Source organism: Cervus canadensis, chromosome 31 (assembly GCF_019320065.1).
Source record: "Cervus canadensis isolate Bull #8, Minnesota chromosome 31, ASM1932006v1, whole genome shotgun sequence".
NCBI classification, from domain to species: domain Eukaryota; kingdom Metazoa; phylum Chordata; class Mammalia; order Artiodactyla; family Cervidae; genus Cervus; species Cervus canadensis.
Genome location: NC_057416.1, coordinates 24,613,331 through 24,640,090, shown reverse-complemented (window position 1 = coordinate 24,640,090; position 26,760 = coordinate 24,613,331). Strand labels below are relative to the sequence as shown.

General features: G+C 40.5%; 1 protein-coding gene and 1 non-coding gene across 4 annotated transcripts in view; one reads left to right on the top strand and one right to left on the bottom strand.

Moving 5' to 3' along the window:
• RBPMS (RNA binding protein, mRNA processing factor) overlaps window positions 1-26,760 on the bottom strand; it is a 198,420-nt gene that overhangs the window by 152,718 nt on the left and 18,942 nt on the right. The gene's annotated exons all lie outside the window — the stretch shown is intronic.
• On the top strand, window positions 17,226-17,348 carry LOC122432679. Its single transcript, XR_006266941.1, has one exon. It is a non-coding gene; the product is annotated as a small nucleolar RNA SNORA26 (small nucleolar RNA).

The following is a 26,760-nucleotide window of genomic DNA, read 5'->3' as shown; positions in this document are numbered from 1 at the left end:
TATGCTTTAAGACAAACTTCCATAATAGATAAATCATTTCCTAATAAAAACAACAGTGGTTTTCTTTTTTTTAGTACTCAGAGTTCACTACAAAATTCTTCTGAAGTGAACTTGTTTATCCAAATGGCAGGCTTTGATAAGATCAATTTTAACATTTGACCCATAATCCCGACAACTTCAGGTCAAATTGCTACACATATCATGACGCAGAATATAAACATACAAAGGTTCATGACTTATTCACTTCCAATTGTTCTTACTTATGCGAATGTTCAAGAAACATGAAATCCCATGAGCAAGGATCTCTGCTAGTACAAAATCCAATCATATGAATTCAACACAATGAATCCAATGTTCTTTTGAAAACAAAAACACAGGCAAACCAACACTGCATGAAAAAATATAAGGGTACCAGCAAACTGCAACAAACCACACGCCCCAGTCTTGGGGGAAAAAAGCAAAACAGGCCGATATGTGCCGAGAAAAACCAATGTAGTCCTAGGTGACAGCAAATGTCGTTAGACAAAGGAATGAAATGGTGTCAACCTATCTTGAATAGAAGGGCTGTGCTCAGAGCACAGAACCCCATCTGAAGACTTGCCAGAAGAGCAATCCGGTCAGGAAAGGAACTGGCAACTATGGCACATAAAAATGGTTGATCAAAGTAGATATGTTTATCCTAAAAGGAAAAGTACAAGGGCTTGGGAGAAACTTGATGGCACATTTATAATATTTTTAGAGCTGCCCTGTTCAACCAAATGCACATGCATGTTCAGTCGTGTCCAACTCTTTGTGACCCCATGAACTGTAGCTTGCCAGGCTCCTGTCCATGGGATTGTCCAGGCAAGAATACTGGATTGGGTTGCCATTTCCTCCTCCAGGGCATCTTCCTGACCCAAGTATCGAACCCACATCACTTTGTGTCTCCTACACTGGCAGCAGATTCTTTTCCACTGGTGCCACATGGGAAGCCCCTAGACGAGGAGCAGGTTAACTATGTCACCATCTAACAGGAACGTTTAAAGGACTCAGAAAAATGAAAAGCCTGGAGTCATTACTTCTCTGAACCTCCAAACATTTTCTTGGGCCATAAGCTTTCTATTCTCCAAGTTAGTCTGTTTTACTATGAACAGATATTTTCTTCAAAAGAAAAAGGAGGATAATTATTGGAAACAAATTCCAAATTAGGACTTAAGGAGATGTCAGAAACATTGGTTCCTTTCCTGTATTTATCCACATTCCAAATTTTTCCATCTTGCATCAGTATATAACTGATTTAAATAATCTAACCAAAAATTGTTTCTTTGTCTCCCAGTCACCAACTTGCCCTTGAAATCTCATCAAGATCATTTCTGATAGAGTCTTCCATAACTCATCACCCCATCACCACGCACACACACAGACTGTGCACACATCCTCACTGGCTGCTATCTCTTTAAGCTTCCATGGTTATCTGTGTATGTCACCAACATACTAACTCACTGCCCCACAAGGATTATTGACACGAACAGAATTCTAAGTTAGAGCTTAAGACTTTGACTATAGCAAGTCATGTACCATAAAGTATTAGTACTACCGAATTACAAAAATCTATGAAATTTATGAAAGAAATCAAAATGCAATGCACCTTATAACCAGAGAAAACCATAATTCAAAAAGATACATACATCCCAATGTTCACTGAAGCACTATTTACAATACCCAAGATATAGAAGCAACCTAAACGTCCATCAAAGCATGAATAGATAAAGAAGATTGGTACATACCCACAGTGAACTACTACTCAGCCATGGGGGAAAAAAGAATGAAATAATGCCACTTGCAGAAACATGAATGGATCTAGAGATTATCACACTAAGTGAAGCAAATCAGAAAAAGAAATATGCTATGGTATCACTTATATGTGGACTCTAAAAAATGATACAAATGAACCTATTTACAAAACAGACTCACAGAGATAGCAAACAAACTTATGGTTACTGTAAGGGAAGGGTGGGGGGAGGTGGATAAATTAGGAATTTGGGAGTAATATACATACACTACTACATGTATAACAGATGAACAACAAGAACCTACTGTCTAGCACAGGGAACTGCATTCATTATTTTGTAATAACCTCCATGGGAACAGAATCTGGAAAAGAATATGTATGTAAATAAATATGTGTATATATATACATATATACACACACACACATATATACATGTATATACATATATGTAACTGTGCTATATACCTGAAGGTAACAAAACATTGCAGATTACACTTCAATAAAAAATTAATTTTAAAAAAGTAATACACCTAAAAAGGTGACCAGAGGGTATGTGTTCTACCTTGGCATCCAACGAGTTAGGAACCACTTGGATCATATGTATATGTGTCTTCTTTGAACATCTGTCCCTTAGAAACCTGTTCCAGAATCTTTGTCATTTTATATAGTTCAGCATGGCTTAAGATTATAAATTACTTAAGGATGTAGAGGTCTTCCTTTCCCAGTTCCACAAGTGACCTTAGTAGCTGGTTAAATGAAATTCCATAAACTGCTTACAAATAGAAAAAAAATTTACACTTGGAGAACTAAATCATGTAATTGTGTCTGTGGGTGGGTGTCCATGAGATGAGGGGGTACTTACTATTTTTGAGAATCTGGTAGAATCAGATTTTTTCCTTTTTCTGTTCTTGTGGACACAAAAGACCACTGATAGTAACTCCTTTACCACCAATGCTCATGTAATAATCCTTGATACACCTAATTTTCTACAAGCTGTGAAAATTAAAAGTTCCCAGTATTCTATTACTAGGTCTAATGCCAATCACAGAATTTCAGACTTAGAAGGTAACTTAGAGACCATCTAATGCAGTTCCCTCATTTTACTGCTTAGAAAAGTAAAATGACTTGACGACAAAGGATTCTGAACAGTCTTCTCACTTTTTCTTTTCAAACCACGAATAAAATACAGGTTTAATCACCTCATAGAAGTCACTGCATTGGTTCAGGACCACCTGAGATTCACTGACTACTCAGTTATTTTATTCTTGAAGGAACTCACGCTTGGAAGTCATCACCACTTAGACAACATGGGTACAATGACAAGTCTTATGTGTACAAGAGCAAAAATCAGAACACAGGAGTTCTAGGTCCAGTCAACAAACTATAGTAATGAATCAATTATGATAAAAACAGCTATTATGTCATCAACTCCCACCGTATCTTAGTTGATTCGATCCTATACATACAATCATGCCATCATCCCAATGACCCTGCTACGGCAAATAAAAGACCGATGAGGCCAAAGAGACTCATTCTACCCAAACACAAGGTCTCATAATGCAGAGACTAGATTTAACCTCCAGCCTGTCTGGCTTGTCCACTCTCTGCTGTGCCACTTTGACTTCTGCCTTTTAGTTCCTCAAAGCCGTTTCAATTCTTGCAAGTGAAAGAAAAGTGAAAAGTGTTAGCTGTTTAGTAAAGTCCGACTCTTTGCGACCCCATGGACTGTAGCCCACCAGGCTCCTCTGTCCAAGGAATTCTCCAGTTCTCTAGGAAGTTTCCAAATGTTCAGAAAGGCATACCCAATAAAAACCAGTATGGTTCACTAAAACAAGTAAGAGCTTAGAAGCCAGGCCCACTAGGCTTAAGACTCCTGACACCATCACTCACTGGTTCTGAATAACCCAGGGCACACAGATTAGAGAGGTATTATGAAAAGCTTAACAGGGCAGAATTTTGAGAAATGAAGTCTTACTAAGAGTTACTCATAAATCATCACCTTTAAAATTCACAGAAGAGTATAATCTTTGGATGGAACCTGATAAATCATTCCGAACAACGGATGACAACCCTAGAAAGAAAAAACTCAGCCCCCAAAAAAAGATATTTTAAAATCCAAACATAAGAGAACTCTCTCTTTTGCCTCCCTTGTGGGTGTTTATCTTGTTTCATAATTAAGTGGCCATTGGAAGAATAAGTTTTTTCAAAGTTCTGGAAAGTCATCTTAAATTAGGCCCCGGAAAGAAATGGAATCTCTTTTAGTAATGACTCTTGTTTTCTTTGAAAGTTCATGTTTGGGTCAGCCAAGTTTTAAACGGTAAAATTATATTGCTGTGTTGTTATTCAAGTTTGGGGGTGGGGTGGGGGTGAGGCTGCTAGCTGTTTGGATCACTGTGGGACAGCTTATCTGGTTTCTATACTGAAAGAAGGGTCTATTCTTAGGTAAAAGTCATCATCATTTTAGAGGAGCAGAAGCTTGCATTAGATTTCTATTGAACATTCCACACGGGAAAACTCAGCAAGTCTAGCTCTCCAAATAAAAGCTGTCTTCAGAGCTTGGGTGATTTTTCTCAAGTCAATGGAATGTCCAAGCTCAAGAGTTTTGCTTTTGTTGTTTTCCTACATTGCAATATAGCCAGATAGAAAGCAACTGTGTAAGGATATTTTCCCATTTACTTATTCCTTGCCTTGTTCTATCAAGAATAAAGCCACAAATAGTAACAAATAATTGAAACTACCAAAGTTACGAATGAGCCAAGAAGCTGTACTTGGTTTTATTACAATAGCTACTATTAAACTATTAGCCATATGCTGCTATCCAAAAGTCTACAAGCAATAAATGCTGGAGAGGCTGTGGAGAAAAGGGAACCCTCTTACACTGTTGGTGGGAATGCAAACTAGTACAGCCACTATGGAAAACAGTGTGGAGATTCCTTAAAAAACTGGAAATAGAACTGCCATATGACCCAGCAATACCACTTCTGGGCATACACACTGAGGAAACCAGATCTGAAAGAGACACATGCACCCCAATGTTCATCGCAGCACTGTTTATAATAGCCAGGACATGGAAGCAACCTAGATGCCCATCAGCAGATGAATGGATAAGGAAGCTGTGGTACATATACACCATGGAATTTTACTCAGCCGTCAAAAAGAATTCATTTGAACCAGTCCTAATGAGATGGATGAAACTGGAGCCCCTTATACAGAGTGAAGTAAGCCAGAAAGATAAAGAACATTACAGCATACTAACACATATATATGGAATTTAGAAAGATGGTAACGATAACCCTATATGCAAAACAGAAAAAGAGACACAGAAATACAGAACAGACTTTTGAACTCTGTGGGAGAAGGTGAGGGTGGGATGTTTCAAAAGAACAGCATGTATACTATCTATGGTGAAACAGATCACCAGCCCAGGTGGGATGCATGAGACAAGTGCTCCGGCCTGGTGCACTGGGAAGACCCAGAGGAATCGGGTGGAGAGGGAAATGGGAGGGGGGATCGGGATGGGGAATAAGTGTAAATCTATGGCTGATTCATATCAATGTATGACAAAACCCACTGAAATGTTGTGAAGTAATTAGCCTCCAACTAATAAAAAAATTTAAAAAAAAAAAAAAGTGCATATAATACAAATCATTAAAAAAGAATAGATGATACACACCAAGTCAAAAAAATAAAAAATAAACTATTAGCCATATGACTAACAGGCACACCATACTCTCATGCTATATTTAATGAAGTCTATCGGATTTTAATATTGTCGTCTGCTTTGAAAATAACTACCTTCAAGAAGACAGTCACTGCAGCGAAAGGAACAAAGGAAATGGCTTGGTTGACAGGTAGGCAAAACAGGTAAGCGACATTAAGTTAAGGCAATTGTCCTCAAGGGATAAAAATCACTCCAAGGAGGATTTAAGTGCCCCTCGGCACCAACATCATCAAGGAACATCCAAAGAAGTCACGAGCACCTCTGCGGTCAGTACTTGTCAGCGCCAGATCAGAGGTCCTGGTGGAAGATGCCTTGCTTAAGAGTGAAAAAAATAAATAAATAATGCAAACGAGATGCAGGGTTGCTGACTTGTCTGCAATTTTCCATCTAACCAAAGACTCCGGACATCTCATCAAAGGGATGGAAAATTGTAACTTTTGGACCAAAGAGTCACTTTAAACAACTATCAGATAGTAAGTCAAATTAAAGATTGGTTCTAAAGAAAAGCGATCGTTGAGAGGTTAAACCAAAAATGTTAATTCTTTTTTATTATTTTTGGCTGTACTGGGTTCTCGTTGCTTCGCAGGCTTTTCTGTAGCTGCGGTGCGTAAGCATCTAATTGCAGGGGCTTCTGCTGTGTCTCCCGGGCTCTAGAGCGCAGGCTCAATAGCTGGGGCGCAGGCCTTAGCTGCCCTGCGGCACGTGGGACCTTCCAGGACCAGGGATTGAACCCGCGTCTCCTGTGCTGACAGGTGGATTCTTTACCACTGAGCCACCAAGGAAGCCTTTCCAAGTGTCTTCTTGACAACAAAACTGTATGATCATTCATTCATATACTGATAAGCACTCTTAATTCCACCAAAGAGAAGAGAGTGAATGGAGGAGGCCTTTTTCATTTTAAAACCACTTTTACTCATATAGTAAATCATACCCACAAGTAGAGACTTATCCTCCTATACCATCACCTGCCTCACTTCTCATCACCTTCACTGAGGAAATGGCCTTGTTTCTGTCTACGTTTCAGCAGCTGGCATAGTGCCAAGCACATGGGAGACACTTAATCTTACTGGAGTAAGTGAATTATAAGAGATGGGTTTTCAAAAAAAAAAAGGAAAGCATGTTCATCCACAGCTCAAGAAAAGCAAATGAAGAGGAAGCTATAATTTTGCCCTTTAGGAGAAACTACTAAATAAGGTGTTACTCAAGAGGGAAGGGATATATGTATCCTATCGCTGCTTTGCGTTGTCGTACGGTAGAAACCAATAGAACATTGTCAAGCAATTATCCTCCAATTAAATAAAAAATAAAAAGCCCAGTATCCCATAAAAAATAATGAAGAGTGTTAGTACATGTCTCTCAAAGCTACCCATAAGTTCTGAAACACATATAAAAGGATTATTGAGCGATTATGCTACTTTTTCCAATCAGTAACTAAGATAGCTACCAGGAACTCAAAACACCGGTTTCTCCATGTAACACTTCAATACCACTAATTTTTAAAATGCTGTCGTTATTGCATTTCTGTTCTTTGATACGCTATTTACTTTGTAACATACAGTGGAGGAATGGATCCAAGTTATTCAACAACTCACAAAAAGACTGGCTCTTTGGACACGTTTTTCAGCATGTAATAAACAGTACATTTCAGGGATATGCATGATGAAGTCTCTTCTTTGCTTTCACCCCTCAAATATCCTGAGATTCCACATGAAGCAGAGAACCAAGACATGCAGCTTGTTTCTTAGAGAAACACTACAAGTTTAGAACAAGTAGTATGGTTCTCTCCTGGGCTGCCTACAGTGGCAAACGGAATTGTGAGATTTCACACTTTCAAAATTTGCCAAGTGTGGATTATATAACCATACTGTTACAACAAAAGGAACATTCTGTGAATCAAGTTACTAGGGCTCAGGAATCTAATTTATAAATCACTACCATATTTAATTACTTCTAGAGCACTTTCTCCTTCCATTCTTTCATGTGAAAAATAGTTAAAAATTCACAAATTGACCCACACTTTGAAAAAGGAGACAACAGCAAGTACATACCATTTTCTTTTTAAAAGCATGGAAATCTGGAGATAATAGTACCATTTATTGGGCTGCTGAGCTTATAAACTATGTAGACACCAAGAAGCCAAAACATGAAAAAGAGATGCCAGAAACTGATGACAGGGGGGAAGAGGGCTCAAGCAGGAGGGTGTGTGTGTATATGTGTGTGTGTGACTGATTCTCCATGTTGTACGGCAGAAACCAACGCAGCACTGTAAAGCAATTATCCTCCAATTAAAAATAAAGAAATTGACAAAGGGGATCTTGCTGGGTGACCTTAGGACTCCTTCCCTCCCCCCCCCCCCAAAAAAAAAGCCTTGATAAGGATGTATTGAGACCTACTGTAACTGATTAAACTTTGACTGAAAAATAAGATTATAGACTTTTTTATATTTCCATACAAAAATTGGGGGACAAAGATACTGGTCACTGAATGATGTAGTTAAGGCTTCCAACACTGTCATTAGCTTAATTATTTTACTTTTTTAAAAGCAAAAAGTAAATACCCTTTCAGGAGGTCTGGATTTCACGACTTTTAATTTAGACATAATTTAGTTTTGCAAGCGTAAAGGAGATACTGTCTGGGGAGTCCAGGAAGGCTTTTGAGAAGCAAGCTGCATGCTGGAAGGCAGATGCTCTGGTCCTGCACAGAGATCATGGACTCTCCAGCACCCTCTTGCCCCGAGCCGGCCACAAGGCCATCCATGCAACTCACGCGGGGACCAGCGGCATATAGAACCATCCCATCTTCAGACATAATGTTACACGGCAAATCAAGCCACTCTTTGGACCTCGGTTTCCTTATTTGAAAAAGGAGAAAAGGCCCCACCAGTGACGCTCCTTCCAGTTCTAAAACAGGATTATGACATTTATGACTTTAGCAGGATGTCTCTAGCTTGCCTGCAAACAAAACACACACAGGAAAAAACTTCGAAGATGTTTTCTTCTCACCACCTTTGACTTGTCTTAGAAGCAGAAGCAAATGCTTTTGTGATTAAGTGTTTCTTAGGGATTCCCAAAGGGCCGAATGTTACTGGTAGGGCTACACACAGTGGTGACCCGTTCCGTTTCCCAAAGCTTGCTAGCGATGTTCTGAAAGTGATGTGAAAAACACAAGATTGTGAACACATTTAAACTGCACCTTAAAACAGTGTGCATTTTCTTTAGAGAAAAAAAGTCTTATATTCCCACAGTACCTATTTTTTTTTAATTTTTAATTTTATATTGGAGTATGGCTAATTAACAGTGCTATGCTAGCTACAGGTGTAGAGCAAAAGTGATTCAGTTATAACCACAGAAATATCCATTCTTTTTCAAAGTCTTTTCCCATTTAGGTGATTTGAGAATACTGAGCTGAGTTCCCTGTGCTATACAGTAGGTCCTGGTTGGTCATCTATTTTAAATGTGGTAATGTACACATGTCAGTTCCAAACTCCCTATCTATCTCCCCTGCCCCTTCTCTCTGGTAACCGTATGTTTGTTCTCTTAAGTCTCCCACAGTACATACCTACTTCTAACTGTTTTAAAGCCCTCACATAGATCACAGTTAATACCAATACGGAGGCGGATAGTAGGCTGAAAGTAGGGTGTCCTACCAAGCCTCTTGGGGTGCCCTATAAATGTCAGAATGGTTGGACAGTACAGCATTGACTAAATTTCATTAAATAATGTTATCTCCAATTACAGCTGGATTACTTAAGAGTTTTTCACTCAATAATACAACTGCTTAATATTATGATTAATCATGATGGTTAGCACTTGCTGACTAGTTTACCATGAGCCAGACAGAACAGGCATCTACCTGCCCGCAGAAGCCTACAGATGAGGAAACAGAGGCAGAGAAGTCATTTCCTCACAAGGTCGTGAAGTCGGAATCTGCACTCCGCCCTCCTGACCCCACGGCCTCCCTGTCTAAATGCTGGATGGCAAACCTACCAAGCATCCGACACCATTCCGAGTGATCAAGATAATTAAGACAGGTGCTTGGTTTACAGGTGGTGGAGCCTGCCAAACATTTAAGAAATAATTACAACACAGTATGTGCACTGTAACCCAGGCCTTTAAACAGTGCTGGGGCATCAGAGCAGAGAGAGAGAGAGGCTGCCTGGGAGTCCAGCCAGGCTTCCATTTGAGCTGGGTATTGAAAGATGAGCACGCATTCCTGGGGAGCAGGAAGAATGGAAGGGCATTCCAGGTGGAGAACAGCATGTGCCAAGGTACATAAAGGTGAGCGAACCCACGGAATCCAGTGGGGCAGAAGGGGAGAGAAGGCAGGCCAGAGACGGGGAGTTTCCAGGCTCGCTCACTGGACCCCTTTTTGCCTCATCCTACCTGACTAATGGTGGCTAGCAAAGGGCCCGATGACAGCTGTCTCCCACAGCAACGTTCCCGAACCTTTACGGCACCAGGGACCACTTTCTTCGAAGACAGTTTTTCCATGAATCAGGGTGGGGGGATGGTTCTGGGACGATTCAAGTGCATTATATTTGTTGTGCTCTTTATTTCTACTATTATTATGACATCAGCTCCATCTCAGATCATCAGGCATTAGATCCTGGAGGCTGGGGAGCCCTGTCCTACAGGGGTAATATCTGGTGGAGTTTAAAGGAATATCTTTTCTTCCCTTCCGAGATAACACTTCCCCAGAGTCAGAGAGTCCTGGGATGCAAGTGAGAATGTAAGTGTGATAAACCAACCAGTTAGCTGAAATTTCTAGAGCCAGGCAGGCAGAAGATGGCACACAGAAGGCAGGGTAACTGGCTCCCCACGATGGATTTCCACAAACTCTAAAGTCTAGGTCTGCGGTCCTTAGGGGGTTATGAACAAAACTGTGTGTGTGTTTTCTAGGGAGAATATCCACAGGTTTCACCAGATTCTCAAAGGGATCAATGACCCCTCAAAGTAAACAATCACTGCTTTCCAGCAGACCAGATCTCCCCGTAACACCGTAACACCGGGGGCAACCGTAAGACATAATAAGTTTAAAAAAACAAAAACAAATCAGTGCAAGCAAAATGAGAAAGTATCTGTGCCTCTTGAGCTTTACTTAAAATGTTGACAAACACGTTAGCATAAGGCTCTGTTCAAAAGGCCTTTAAGATCTGAGATAGTTATGTTTGCCTAACTTTACTCAGGTCATATTATGCAAGCCAGCCACCTATTCAGGACCCCAAATGTTCATGATTTACTGATAAGGCATAAACTCGCCAATTTGTAATCTAACTCTCCTAAGAAAACCTGCCCTCTAAACGGGGAAGACACGGAGGAAATCCAAGACGCTGGAGTCACAGGCTGGGTACTTAATTAACTTCTCGAAACTAATATTTAAAAGAAAACTTAAAAATAAACCATACCTCAGTGAGACTCACTCTTAATTTTCTACCACAAGATTAAAAGGATGACTGCCCTCTGAGGAATAATAATCACCAAAGAGTCTGAACACAAGAAAGCTTATATGCAGATTGACGACTGGGTCCCCTGGTGGAATGTGAACATTGCTAACCCAGCATGTCATCAACATCACATCTTACATCACATCACCAGCATTGCAACATATCACAATTCCTCTGTTGTCAGCATCTTTTCTATTTCTGTTCTATTTCTTTGCTGCACAAAGCCAAGGGATTAGAAGCAACTTTTCATGAAAGACAAAGAAAGAGATGGGCCGTTGGGCATGTAGCATGCCCAGCAGGAAACAGCAGAGCGGTGGTCCAAGTTCATTGCCAGCCTGATCGCAGAGCTGTGTGAGCTCCGCGAAGTTACCTGCGCTCTCTGCGCTTTCTTCAAGTATGAAATGGGGATCATGGTTTCAACTCCTCATAGGATTGTTATGAGAACTCGGTAAGGTTCATAAGATGTTTAGAACAGTGTCTGGAAGCTAGTGTTTGACAAATACATGAAATCTCACCAAAATTCCTTGGTTAAGGAAACTAGCTGTTTCAACAAAACTGAGGAAGAAAAGTCATGTTCAGTAACGTGCCAACATCCAGGGTAATCTGCCTCCTGTTCAGTGTGGAACAAAACACCAAAATAACCACGACAAGTGCAGATACTGTAACTCTCCATGAAACAAAAAAAATATTTTTAAGAAAAACATTTAAAAATCAGAAAATCGAACCAAGTTAAAGAGACATTTACTGAGCTACTACTACGTGTTAATCACTATGCTAGATGGTGGTGGTAAAAAAAAAAATTTATTCTACATATACATCTTTATATCACGGGAGCAGAGAATGCTGAGTAGTATTCATGCTTATATCCACCGCAATACAGTGAAGAGCTAGGCTTAACTTTTGAAGGAGGACAAATTTCTACCCAAGTAATAATGGAGCAGTGTAGGGACTTCCCTGGTGGTCCAGTGGTTGAGACTCCATGCTTTCAATGTAGAGGACGTGGGTTCGATCCTTGGTCAGGAAACTGAGCTTACACATGCCACATAATATGGCCAAAAAATTTAAAGAAGGTTTTATGGAGTAGTGTTCCTTAATAATGGGCCCATGCTATTGTTGAGTATGTATATTTTCGCCAGGAAAATAAAGCAAGAGTGTCAAAAATTTTGGAAATAGCCATGTTTCCAGGAACAGAGAGTATGCAGATATAATTTTAACTGTAGAATTTATTGCTCTTTTACCTTAAAGTTCACTAAGAATTAAAAATAAGATCCTTTAGGTCAAGCTCTGAGTCAGACACTCTGCCACATGTTTTACATACAAGGTTACTTTACAGTTCCATGAAGTAGATATTATCATTTTCTTAAAAACAGCTAAAGAAACTACCGTTTTAGAATGGTTAAAAGGTCACCTAGCTAGCAGGCAAAACAGATTATGAACCTAGTTATGAAGCCAATATAACTGCACCTAAAGTGATTTTATTTTCTTAAACAAATGCGTTTAGTATTTATTTCTTTGGCTGCACCAGGTCTTTGTTGTGGTATGTGGAATCCACCCTGACCAGGGATCAAACTCGGGCCCCCTACATTGGGAACATGGAGTCTTAGCCACTGGACCATCAGGAAAGTCCCCTGAAGTAAGTGATTTATAATTAAGTGTTCTATGTCACAAAAACCAGGCTTACAGGCTGATTTCTCCATAACCTGTCCTCATTCCACTTCTCCATAACTTCCTTCCAAATAACAGTAATAATAATAGCTTTGTACTTATTGAACACATATTTACAATCTAAGGAGACATACTCTCCATTACTATTGCTACAATCCGTATGCAGCCCTGTGTTCGCTGCTCAATCGTGTGAGATTCTTTGAGACTCCATATACTGTAACCCACCAGGCTCCTCTGTCCATGGAATTCTCCAGGAAAGAATACTGGAGTTGCCATTTCCTTCTCCAGGGGATCTTCCTGACCCAAGTATCGAACCCATGTCTCCCTCATTGCAGGCAGGCTCTTTACCGTCTGAGTCATCAGGAAAGCCCATATGCAACCCCCTATGTGGTAGATTTTGTGATTGCCAATTTACACATGAAGACAGAGCCTCAGAGAAATCAAGTAACTTGCCCAAAGCAACACAGCTACTAAGTGACAATGCCAGCAGAGGAGACCGGGATTCAAAACCTACACTGGCCTGCCAAATCTCAAGGCACTCTAAAGAAGTCGAAAGGTCATCTAAACTTTCTGAATGCGGACCCAGAGTAAAACTCTCCACCACCCCCAAAAACTTTCTTCTCAACTGATCCCTGAGTCTGGTCTTCTTTCAGCAAGCTCCCACCCCGCTACCCGATCAACTCTGCAGATTCTTGGGTCCCAATGAGCACCAGTGAGTCGGAGACAGAAGCAGAGATGAAGAACTAAAAAGAGAAGAAAAAGAGGGAAAGACCATAAAGAAGAAATAGAAGGGAGTGGCTGTTTCCCCAGCAATAGATTTTCCCTGGGCCCTTGGAGCTCCGCCCACCCTGGAGAACAAGGAGAGTCAAAGTCTAACCCAGACTCGCCTTTCTAGACCCTTCCTCACTCTCCTTCCAACGTAGCTGGGCAACCAGGCCCCACGTACACAAAGAGGAAAGAGATGCCAAGCCCTGCCACCAGGGCTTCCAACAAAAGCAGAACTGGTGACCTATAAATACCCGCAAGGTGACGGAAACACGGAACAGAGAGATAAGGGACACATAGTACAGATGTCTGAGCGTCTGGATCTCTAATCCGGGTAAGAATTTTAAAAGCCCTGCTAAGATGCTGGTGGGCAGAAAGTTGTCCCTACCTAGGGACACCAGATAGCTAAACCCATGGCGATGCTGTTTAAGCAAAGAGGCCAGAAGTGAGGTTGAACAGCTCTGCTCTGAACACAGCCACGCAGGAGGAGGGTGTGGACTTTGTAATAAATACCTATTTTCAGCTGCTCCAAGGTCTTTGGGCCAAGTCCTGCTTCTCAACCCTGCTTTCTGTTGTTTTTTTTTTTTTTTTTATTTAACATGGACCATTTTTTAAAGTCTTTATTGAATTTATTACAATATTACTTCTGTTTTATGGTTTGGTTTTTGGCCAGAAGGCACATGGGAGCTAAGGCTCCCCAACCAGGGATCGAACTCACAGTCCCCTGGCATTGGAAGAGAATATCTTAACCATTGGACCATGAGGGAAGTCCCCCTCAACCCTACTTTAGATGGTGGGGATCAACGGACACATGACCTCTTCAAAACAAACTAAATTGGAAAGGCAGTTAATGCAGACAGTATTATTACTATTTAATGAGTTCCTCTAGCATAAAGAGTGAAAATGAACACACATCCATTCAATACCATGAAGAACGTGATCTTTCCATTTTAAGAAGGGGCTTTTTTTTTTTTTTTTAATTTTTTTACGTATTTGTTCTGCAACTTCTTGTGTGTTAGGCTACATAAGAGAACATAATGGCAATGAGCCCAAGTAGAAGGATTTCAAAATCTACCCTTGTATGTCTAACTTTGTTCAGAAAGACACATTTGGGTTTCTCTTGTACATTAAGTTCCTACAAAAGGAAGTGCCATGGGACTCTCTCATGCCTAAACAAAGCCCAGGTTTGTGTATAAAATAACAGTAGATAATCCAACACATCCCTGCCCAAACGCTACCGCTTCTAACAAGCTTTCCTCAATACCCTGCCCAGTGGTTATTTTTATCTGTTATAGCAATTAACCTCTTCTAACCTCTGTTTGGCTCAGACGGTAAAGAATCTGCCTATAATGCATGAGACGTTGGTTTGATCTCTGGGTCAGGAAAGATCCCCTGGAGGAGGGCATGGCAACCCACTCCAGTATTCTTGACTAGAGAATTCCATGGACAGAGGAGCTTGGGGGCTACAAGTCCTTGCTGTTGCAAAGAGTTGGTCACGACTGAGCAACTAACATTTTCAATACCTTCAACCTCCCTTTAATACTTTCCACCTAGCCCACAAGCGACCTGAGGGCACTCCAATAGTAGGTACACACAGATTTCACAGAAATCTTCTAAAGAATCATCTATGTGATACTATACTTTCAAATTTAAGAATACTAATATAGTACTCAGATATGACATTTGTACTTTAACGCATTTTTAATGGGAAAGACATATGTGCACACACCAATGACCAAAACACTGCAAGAAATCACCAGAAAGAGGAAGCCAAGTAATGCCTACATTTGCTCAAAAAAATTTTACTTCAAAAATGATTTAGTTCAGATGTGCCTGTCCAGAACTAAAGTTACATGAGCCCAGGAGCTGCTGCCTGGTGATAATTTTCTTAGTGCCAGGAAGTTGGTAAGTATGTGATTAGACATGATTTTGCTCCTAGCTCCACCCAAGATGCTATCAGTTCCTTAAACAGAACATTCTGCAGCTGACCAGCCACAGTCAAAAAAAAGACGAAGGGGGGAAAAACTGTGCCAAATTTTCATACAAGTCACTACAAATTCTCCACACCCCTTTCCCATTCATGCACATTTTCACAGCACAGGACACATTTAAAGCATAAGGGGGAAATCAATGGGAAATAAAATTGGCCGTTCTCATGACTTGCAACAGATCAATATTTGAAACTTTTAACTCAATATCAAGAAAATACTAACCACCCTGTCAATTGATTCCAAATTTCTAAACTATTCCTACTTCCTGTTCCTAGATACACCCCAGAACTCTCACCTTCTAGCTCTGCACCTCTGAACTACTGAGTCACCTCCACCAGGAAGCACACCACAACACAAAACACATGTGAGCTTGGCTGATACGTACAATCATCTTTTCTAAATTCTATTCAAGCTTTGTGAATGTTCTGCAAGTTGATTCTCTGAATGCATGCTTTTCCTAAAATACTCTTTCAGATGACGAAACCAGAAATCCCCAAATGGAGTTTTGCTCAAAGTTAGAATGGCATGCCAACCGTTCAAAAACTGAGAAATATTTTTCTACTTCATGTAAAATGAACTTATCGAGCTCTAAGACCTTCAGCTGCTTATTGCACCTTTCTGGACTTCACTGTCCTCAATTAGTGATTTGTCTGTTTCAAATGCTGCACTATATAAAATTTTTTTTTTAAATATTTTGAAATGGATTTCACTATCTGGTGAGGAAAGTCCCCCTGCATAGTTCTTTCTTTTTCAAAACTTTCTTGGCTGTCTTTAAGTCCAATTGAACTTTATAACTAGTTTGTCAAATTCTTTTAAAATTACTTTGAAATTTTTATTGGGATTTATAAATTAATCTGGAGGAAACTGACAACATTACAATATACATCCAGGAATATGGTTTCTGTCTCCATTTATTCAGGTCTTTTATGTTCTTTACAATATTCTTCAGATTGTTCTTTTATGTTTGTTTTACTGCTGCCAAAAATGTATCTCTTAACATTTCTAATTATTTAATACTGCTTTCCTATGCTGGTAGGTTTTAAAAAAAAAGCCTTGTCATTTTGTGCTTATCCTGTTTGGCCACCTTACTGAAGTTTATTATTCTAGGTTTTTCTTCTTTTCAATTGAGAATTCTGGATTTTCTAGGCAATCACACCTTGACCTATTCTTAAAAAGACAAGCAAAAAACTAGGAGAAATATTTCCAAAATACTTTAGAAAGAACATACATTAAACAATGTTTATTATATATAAAGAGCGCCTAGAAATCAATAACTTGATAGAAAAATAAAGAATATAAATACAGTGAAAGTGTTAGTTGCTCAGTCGTGTCTGACTCTTTGTGACCCCATGAACTGTAGCCCCCCAGTTGATGCTGGAGTGGGTTGCCGTTTCCTTCTCCAGGGGATCTTCCTGAACCAGGGATCAAACGGAGGTCTCCTGCATGGCAGGCCAATTCTTTACTGTCTGAGCCATCATCTTATTTGTGGAGGATATATTCTAAGACTCCAGTGGACGCCTGAAACCCACAGTCTATATGTGCTTCTTCCCATCCTAACTGGTGGGTGCATGCCCAAGATGGGTACACTGGACAAAGGGATGATTCACACTCTGGATAGGACAGAGTGGGATGGGACAAGACTTCATCGCACTACTCAAGAGAGCATGAGATTTAAAACTCATGAGTTGTTTATTTCAGGAATTTTCCATTTAATATGTTGGGTCTACAGTTGACTGTGAGTAACAAACCACAGAAGCAAAACCTTGGATAAGAGAGGACTACTAACCAAGTTGTTTAAAAGCAGAAAACCAGTGAACATATGAAAATGTTCAACTTCATTAATGAAAATACAAATTGTCGCCCTTTCCAGTGCCCTTTTAAGGCTGACACAGTGCCTTAAGAGGCTAACACAGGAGGGTAAAGAAAGTCTCCATAAAACCCAGAGAAGAGATTTTTAGAACTCTTCTTTGGATCCTGTCTGGAGTCACAACTGAACTGGAAGATTTTAAGTCTTGGCACTTACTTGTATGTGTATAGTTAATACCAAAGTCATTAAATTTAAACTTGACCTTCAGTCTGACAATAAAAAAAAAAAAAAAAAAAGAAAATACAAATTGAAGTGATGAAATCCCTTTTTCCCAGCCAAAGACTGTAAAGAAAGATAAAATCTGATGTTAAAAAGGAGGTGAAGAAATGAACACTAGATGGAACTGCATATTAATGAGTGTTTTTAGAGGAAAATTCAGTATTACCAAAAAATTAAATGCATATAACCTCTTCATCCAGAAAATCCAATTCTAGGAATCTTTACATTATACTCATGTTCCAGAGTTAAGGAGTAAATTTTAAAATGACATATGGTTAAAAAAAAAAATTTTAATCCTTAAATATCCTTTAAGCTGTCCAAGTGTATGTAACCTACTAATACATGTAAATATAAACTTATTTACTGAAGTACATATATCATAAAGAACATGTAGGCAAAATAAAATTTTACATCTTTAATTACATAAGAGCATATTATGGTTGAGTTCTAATAAGTTAAATGCATAAAATGCAACTCTATTACTGTTAAGAAATACCAGCATACTCCTGTCCAAAGATGTATACATAAAAGATGCTTCCTGCAATAACATTAGTAATAGCAAAAATACTGAAAAATAACTTGAATGTCAGCAGGAAGTAGTAAAATATATTAGTGTACATCCATACAACAGATACTATATAATTAAAAAGAATGAGGTAAGGCTATACATTCTGATACAGAAGATCTAAGATTGTCAAGTTAAAATAAAAAGAGGGGCCAAATCACATGTACTGCATGTAATAAGACATTTTTATCTGCATCTAACTGCAAAGAAAGATGCATATTATATCATTAACTGTGATTACATTTTTGGTACAGGATAGGGTGGGAGGTTGAGGGGGAAATTACATTTTTTTTGCTGCATGTACTTCTGTATTTTGACATACAAAAATCATGTCTTATTACTTTGTACATTATATTAACAATGGAAAAATGAGGGGTCATCGTAGTTATGGTCCTTTGCAGCTCTCTAAAAGTTTATGATAAACAGGTTTTCTGAGGAGTCTCCATGTTGATTTCAATCACTGATTAGTACTAGTTCTCTGGTAGGAAAAGTCCCTGGGAAGAGGAGACAGTGAGAAAGAAAACAACGCATCCAACGATTGCAAACATTCTGTAGATGCTTAAGTACCCAATCAATGTGATCTATTCTGCTCTGTTCCTATGTGAAAGTCAACCATCTGAACATTTTAACAAACTTTTCAGAGATCACAAACACCACCAAAAGGTTTTACTATATTCTGAGATTAGGCAAAAAGATGTATTTGTCCTTTTGAAGCACAAGCTTCCCACAAAAAGGAAAACATATGAAAAAACATAAAGGCATTAGAATGAGGGTCAAAGAATGGATCTGTAGGACTGAAGAACACTATTTCCTAAGGATTAACATTTACACAAACACTGACTTCACTAATGCAGGGCCTTTTCTACCCTTTATCATTTTGTTTAGTTTATTTGTCCGGGATGATGCAAAACAAACCCAAGACGAAGCAGGGGACATGGCTTCTATATATGCAACTCTTTCAAGTCGTAAGTCACTAGTATATCCAGAAACAACACTCTATATCCTGGCTCCACAGGAATTTCCCAACCTGAAAATCCCACATTGCAATGTAACATGACTTGGAATGTTACAAAAAGGAATTACTGTATTATATGAAAATTCAGCCCTATCTGCACTCATTTTAAGTATAAAACTAACACAAAACCACACTGCCAAACCTCAGACACTTAATTTTTGATGAAGAAATCAGATGTCCCTTCCTCTGCACAATGTGCTTCTCATATAGTCTTTCCAAAGAGTCATCCTTCAGAGTCCTGCAGAAATGCAAGCTGAAATACTCTATGTGCCTCCTGCATGCCAGGCACTGTGCTAGGCACAGAATGTACAAGTACTGCCATCTAACACGGAAAGCAGTGAACTGCATGGTTCTGGCCCAGGTTTTCCCCAAAACAGAGCTCTTAGAGCCATTCAGGGGAGCCCTCCCCCAGGTGTATCCTGACCCCTTCCTCATTCTCCTTGGAGCACGTCGCCAGAACCTATAATAGCATTTGCCATGGGAGATATTCAATAAAAATGCTTCCTGAATAAATGAATGAGACAGTGCATTACTAGAGAAGTGAATGAAGTTCGGTATGATTAAAAGCAGAATCTGCAGGGGACAGTGTCACAGGTGAGGCTACCTAGTGAGAGGATGTGGCCAAAGGTTTTAGGCAGGAGAATGGTAGAGCATATTTCCTGAAAGGTAACTCCAGCTGTCCTAAAGATCAAGAACCGTGGTGAGGCACCACTAGAGACAGAAAGGTGTTTCAAAAGCTGGCACAAAAGTGCAGAAAGCCTGGACAGTGGCCCTCCTGATAGCAGCAGGGAAGATGCAGAGAAGCCAACACACTTACTTGAGAGACACATGGGAGGATTAATTGTTGGACTACATGACAGACAGGGGAGGGAGGAGGAAGAAGTGGGCACCCAGGTAAAGGGTGGCTCAGATGCAGAATACAGGGGAGCAGGTTCAGGGGGGTGTGGATAATGAAATCAGATACTGGTCACGGTAAGTTTAACGTATACGGGAGCCATTCAACTGGAGGTGGTGTACACTCAGATATTTGAATCGAGCTGAGGAGAGAAGTCTGGCATAAGGACATCATCCATGGAAGAGCAGGATAATGAGAAATGAAGACAGAACAGAGGGCTAAGGGATACTACCACTTAAGAACCACACCAAGGAAAAAAGATGAAAAGGAGTGAGGTTAAAGCAGTGGGGGAGATGGGGGAGAGTGAAGAGTCCATGGTATCATGAAAGTCGAGGATAGATAGTGTCAAGAATGAGAAAAACCCAAAATGTAAAATCTGTCAGTAGAGGGATTAAGTGATTTTTTTAAAATTTCCTTCCTTATGCTTTTCTGTTTTTTTCCTAGGATCCTTGATAGTGATGTATTTTGTTATTCCTCTGAAAACTTTAACTGTGTAAAATGTCTAACTGTTACGATAGACTCATAAATTAAAGAGCCACAAATAGTCTTCTGTCCTTAAGGGCATGTGTTTTGAATTCGTTCTCTGGGTCTGGTGATCTATCTGCTCCAGCTTCGTGACCAGTGACACACATGGCCCAGTCTCCTGGAATCCCAGCAGAGCAGAGCTGGCTGGCCTTCACACAGATGGTCCACTGACCTTGGGGTCATGAGCATACTGTTCTCATCAAATGAGCTAACCAGCAACAGACCCAGCCTACTGTGTCCCACTTCCCACCACTACTAAGGCCAAAGTTCCCCAACTCTGCACCATTTCTTATAAACAAGATTGCCTATAAACAGTCACACAGATACAGGAGGTACAAGGCTCACCAAAAATATTTGCTCATTGCCTCTAAATAGGACTTAGGTTTACTTACAAGCTACTGCCCTGACAAGCAGAAGTGTATCATTAATGAAAAGGATGGTAACCCACTAAGCCGGTACAGTTAGTCACCAATGACTCAATATTTGTTGTTCTTTTTTGATTAGCTTTTTATTTTCTTTTTTTGTCCAAGCCATGCAGCATGTAGGATTTTAGTTCCCTGACTAGGGATCAAACCCATGCCCCCTGCATAGTAAGCTCAGAGTCTTAACTACTGGATCACCAGGGAAGTTCCCCACAATACCTGTTGTTCTGACGATACTTTCCAAAAGAAAAAGGAAGCCAGGTTTTAACCAAGGTTTCAATACATCTAGAGATCAACAAGGATCTAAGAAATAATATTCTAACCTTCTACTCCCTGTCTCTAGATCCCAAAACAACATTTTGGACTATTTACACCATTCACCTTGACAGCACCTTTCCGGGAGTGGACTGAGAGTAGCTGTCATCCCCTCTACCTTGTAAATTAACCAACTCAAAATATAGGAGTCAGTCTGCTTGACATCAAGGGACCCAGAAAGAGACACAGGGGTCAATTAGAATAGCACGGTCTTACAAACGGAATGGACTCCAGACCCAACCTCGGGCTTCAGCTGACTCACTGCTCAGAGGAGGGTGTTGAACAAAAGCACTTCCTGGGTGCTGTCAAGCTCCAAAAAGCTCTGATAAGCATAAATGGACATGTCAACGGCCAGAGTAAGAAGGAAGACCTTTAAAACCGGCTCTCAAACACGTAAAGTTTCCATGTTTACATGCTGCTATTTGAAAAGCAGCCTCTTTCACAAAAGAAAAATGAACAAAAGTTCACAGTCCTCTAGATTGAATATCCGTGCATTTTCATCAATTATTTTAGGAGCCCTATGAGAAAAGACAGTCTTATCTATTTCTTTTTTTTAATACAGCTTAAAAAAAAAAAAAAAGGAATTCATTTACTTCAAAATACATTTTGGGATGAGTAGTCTTCCTTTCCAAAAAAAGAAAATTTAAAAACTTTGACTGGGTTATTTTGTTCAAATGGATTTTACTATACTTGGTTTTCACAGGGAAAGAATCACCAAGATGAGGGGCTAAAAATAGATGCAATAAAGCTGAGGGTAAAGTGTTTGTGAGGCTGACACTAACAATTAGGGAAAAAAAAAAAAAGTGGTATCACCAGTATTAAAATAAGAAATCGGAGCCCATTCTGGGAAAACTGTCACAGCCTGCCACAGTCATCTAGCCTGACGGGCTGGCCCAGCTCCCCAGCAGAGGTCCCTCGGCCCAGTGGACAGCCTTATAAGGCAACTATGCCCAGAAAGGAGATAAGAACACCAGGCACTTAACATTTCCAGAGGCCTCTACAAATGTTAACTCTTGAATCCTCACAGGGCTCTGGGAGAGCCATTCTACCACCATTTCCCAGAGGCTGGGCAAGCCAGACACCTGACCTCACAGGTAATTATGGCGCATTGCGTGAGGAGCTGGCATGTTTTAAAAAACAAACAACTTTTTATTTGCAATTGGAGAAGAGCTGATTAATAACGCTGTGAGGGACTTCACCGGTGGTCCAGAGGTTAAGACTCTGCGTTCCCAATGCAGGGGACCCGGCTTCGAACCTTGGTCAGGGAACGCGACTCGACACAGCCAAAGAAACAAAAACACAACAATGCTGTCATAGCTTCCCGCGGACAGCCAAGGGGCTCAGCCACACGTGTATATGCATCCATTCCCCCCCAAGCCCCCCGCCCAGCCTGGCCTGGCAGCCCTTCTCGGGCGCCTCGCTCAGGGCCTGGCATGCCTCAGCTTTATCAGGAACCGAGGAAACGCTTTCCTCCTCATGAACAGGAAGGAGGAGGAGAGCCTCTCAACCCTGACAGTAAGTGAGGAACAGACTCCGCCCGCCCTCCTCTCTCTCCCCCAGATTCCAGTCCTTAGAACAACGAAGACTTCAGCCTCCAACAGCCCAGCAAAGGAAGACGCCGCCGGCGAGGGTCTGGACTCAAGACAGGGCGTAGAGGAGGAGGAGAGACTTGTCCTCTGCTAGTCTCCAAGGGGCCACTTCACACCCATCCTCTCACCTTCAGGAATCACCTCAGAAGCTGTGATTACAGCGCCAGTAAGAAATAAGACAGCAACCTATGCCGTTCAGAGAGCACTAAGTGGCCTCATTCAATTTTTAAGTTAAGAAAATATCAATGCAATACTTAACAAGTAATGTTTACTGAGAATCTACACTGTGATATCTTGTGATCAGGTGGAAATCTAAAAAAATAGCAGTAAAATATTTATGTATTTAATAAGTCCACCTAAGAAGGAAATCCAAAACTATATGTATACAAATAGCTGATTCACCTTGCTATACAGTAAAAACACAACATTTTAACACAACTATACTCCAATAAAAATTTCAAAAGTTAAATAAAAAGTCACCTAAGTTCTGCTAGAATCTAATGTCCCCACAAAGGTAAGGCTCTTAGCCTTATTCACTGATTTATCCTCAACTCTGTATTTGTTGAATGAACTGTCAAGTGAGTCTGAGCTCCAAACAAACGAATGTATGTAGATGTTCATGAAAGGACAGAAGTAAAAATGCTAGGTAGCGTATTCAGAATGCTAAGGCAGAGACTAACAGAATTGTTCTATGGGGGAAAGCCATACAGGTTAACAAGCAGGAACGCCTACAGGGGAAGCCCGGAAGTGGGGAGGGGATGAGAATTCATGGAGAGGACAGAACAACGCAGGCCAGGCACAAGCAAGTCAGGGACCTGGAGTTGGAATCGTCACTTTCTAAGAACAGGGTGCCTGGAAGTTGATAAACAACTCAAACGTTTATCAACTGATGAATCTGCCAACAAAATGCACTACAAATAGGCAGCTGGAATACTATTCAGGCATTAAAAAGGAACAAAGTATGAATTCATGCTACAACATGGATGAACCTCAAACATTATGCTAAGTGAAAGAAGTTAAGACACAAAAGGCCTCACTTTGTACTATTCCATTTGTACAAAATGTCCATAACAGGCAAATCCATGAAGACAAAAGATTAGTATAGTTGCCAAGGGCTGGGAGGAGGGGTTGATGAGCACAGGTTTTATTTTGGGAGGGAGAGGGGATAGCAAAATATGTTCTAAAATTAGAGCTGTGATGGTTGCACAACTCTATAAATATTAAAAAAAAAAAAGAAAAAAAAAAAACCACGACTGAATTCTATACTTCACAAGGGTGAATTTTAAGGTTTTTGAATTATACCTTCATACAATCCACGGGGTCACAAGAGTCGGACACAACGTAACAACTAAAGAGAAAGTTATTAAAAAAGAAAGAACGGAGACACCATCACCCGGCTAGATGCAGGGATGAAGGTTAAGAAAAGAGAATGCACACAGGCAGACAGCAGACAGCAGACAGCAAGTTTGGAAATGCAATGAAGAGCCTGATCATTGAGAGTTTTAAATGTCAGCTACGGAAACCAGGATCCTACCTACTAACTACAACCAAAAAATGGTGGCAGACAGCGCTCTCCAGTTTTCAAAGCACTTCCCTAGACGTCAGATGCTTTGACCAAGAAGCCCCCACGTTTTCAGGTGCCGACTTATGAGAAGTAACACCTCCAAAGAAAGGCAATGCCAAAGAATGTTCAAACTACCGCACAATTGCACTCATCTCACACGCTAGTAAAGTAATGCTCAAAATTCTCCAAGCCGGGCTTCAGCAATACGTGAACCATGAACTTCCAGATGTTCAAAAGCTGGTTTTAGAAAAGGCAGAGGAACCAGAGATCAAGTTGCCAACATCCAATGGATCAAAAGAGCAAGAGAGTTCCAGAAAAACATCTATTTCTGCTTTACTGACTATGCCAAAGCCTTTGACTGTGTGGATCACAATAAACTGTGGAAAATTCTGAAAGAGATGGGAAGGACGTTGTCCTTTTTTTCTTTTTTTTTAGAAAGAGATGGGAATATCAGATCACCTTACCTGCCTCTTGAGAAACCTGTATGCAGGTCAGGAAGTAACAGAACTGGACATGGAACAACAGACTGGTTCCAAATAGGAAAAGGAGTACGACAAGGCTGTATATTGTCACCCTGCTTATCTAACTTATATGCAGAGTACATCATGAGAAATGCTGGGCTGGAAGAAGCACAAGCTGGAATCAAGATTGCCGGGAGAAATATCAATAACCTCAGATAGGCAGATGACACCACTCTTATGGCAGAAAGTGAAGAGGAACTAAAAAGCCTCTTGACAGTGAAAAAGGAGAGTGAAAAAGTGGGCTTATAGCTCAACATTCAGAAAACTAGGATCATGGCATCCAGTCCCATCACTTCATGGCAAATAGATGGGGAGGGATTGGGGGCAGGAGGAGAAGGGGATGACAGAGGATGAGATGGCTGGATGGCATCACCGACTCGATGGACATGGGTTTGGGTAGACTCCGTGAGTTGGTGATAGACAGGGAGGCCTGGCATGCTGCAATTCAGGGGTCGCAAAGAGTCAGATACGACTGAGCAACTGAACTGAACACCTCCATATAGTCAAAGCTATGGTTTTTCCAGTAGTCATGTGAGACTTGGACCTGTTTATAATTTTATATTTACTGGTGCTTTTGTTTAATATATGCTTCCTCACTACACTGGAAGCTCCAGGAAGGTCAAGGACAATGTCTAAAAAAAAAGAAAAAAAAGGACAATGTCTAAGTTTGCTGCCCCTTTTACCACCAGGGCCTAATACATTTGGAGTTTAATATATGTGGAGTGACTACATCACCGGGGAATTATACATTGAATTTCTAAAGCTGAGGGCCACCATGACTAATTAGCTGCCACCCTATTGTAGAATGAAGACAAAAAGCAACACGTGCCCTCAAGGAGTAAATGACTCCATCGAGGAAGCTGAATGGGAAGAGTCAAAGATGAAATTGTTTCATTTTTCCAGGATGCTAATATGAACAGCTAGGTGGCTTTGCAAGCCATACATGTTTTAAAAAAAAAAGAAGAAAGTGCTAGTCACTCAGTTATGTCTGACTCTGAGACCCCATGGACTGTAGCCCCCCAGGCTCCTCTGTCCATGAGATTTCCCAGGCAAGAACACTGGAATGGGTTGCCATTTCCTTCTCCAGGGTATCTTCCTGACCCAGGGATTGAAGATTGCATTGCAGGCGGATTCTCTACCCCCTGAGCCAGCAGACAAGCTGGGCTTTGTATGTGTTGGCATTGTGTTCTGCAGGTGGTTATACCTGTCACTTATGGAACACGTCTGGTTGGGGAACCAACGAAAACTGATAGAAATTCTTTAAAATATCCTCAAAGCTTCATCATCACTCCTCCATTCATTCAAAATGAACAGCCAGAAAAGGCTCCACCCTGTCACAGAAATATGCCACATTCATTCCTACCCCCAAACCCTTTATGATGGTGAACCTCTGCTCCAGTCCCCAATTCTACCTATTTAAATCCTCTGAAGACCCATCTTTCTTTCACTTTATAAAAAGTCTGTTTCCCTCTCATCCACACTGACCTCTTTGAATTACTAAGCCGTCTGTCTATATTGCAAAATAGTGTCAATTTACAAAGGAACTCGTGGTATTTTCCCATTGTCTTCTCTGTTGACAGTCTTTCTAAGCAGACAAGAGAACTCTGTAGCACTTCCACATCCCACCTGAACCCCCAAGCCAAGAACCAGTGATAAGAAAGAAAGAACCCCAGGGAGATGCACCTCTTTCACCGCTAATCAAAGTTCTCTACACCAACTCCTTCCCCATCTGTCAACCACAATCAAGGCCTCAAGGAAAAGGCATGTTTTTCTTTGCAAAAAGCTTCTAGTTCCTCTGAGAAAGGTGCCGCGTGCCTAAAATTCAGGATTTCATGACCTCAATGGGAATTTGCCCTGAAATAGTGTTCAAGTAAATGCAAAATGAGATGCAAATTCCATTCATATGG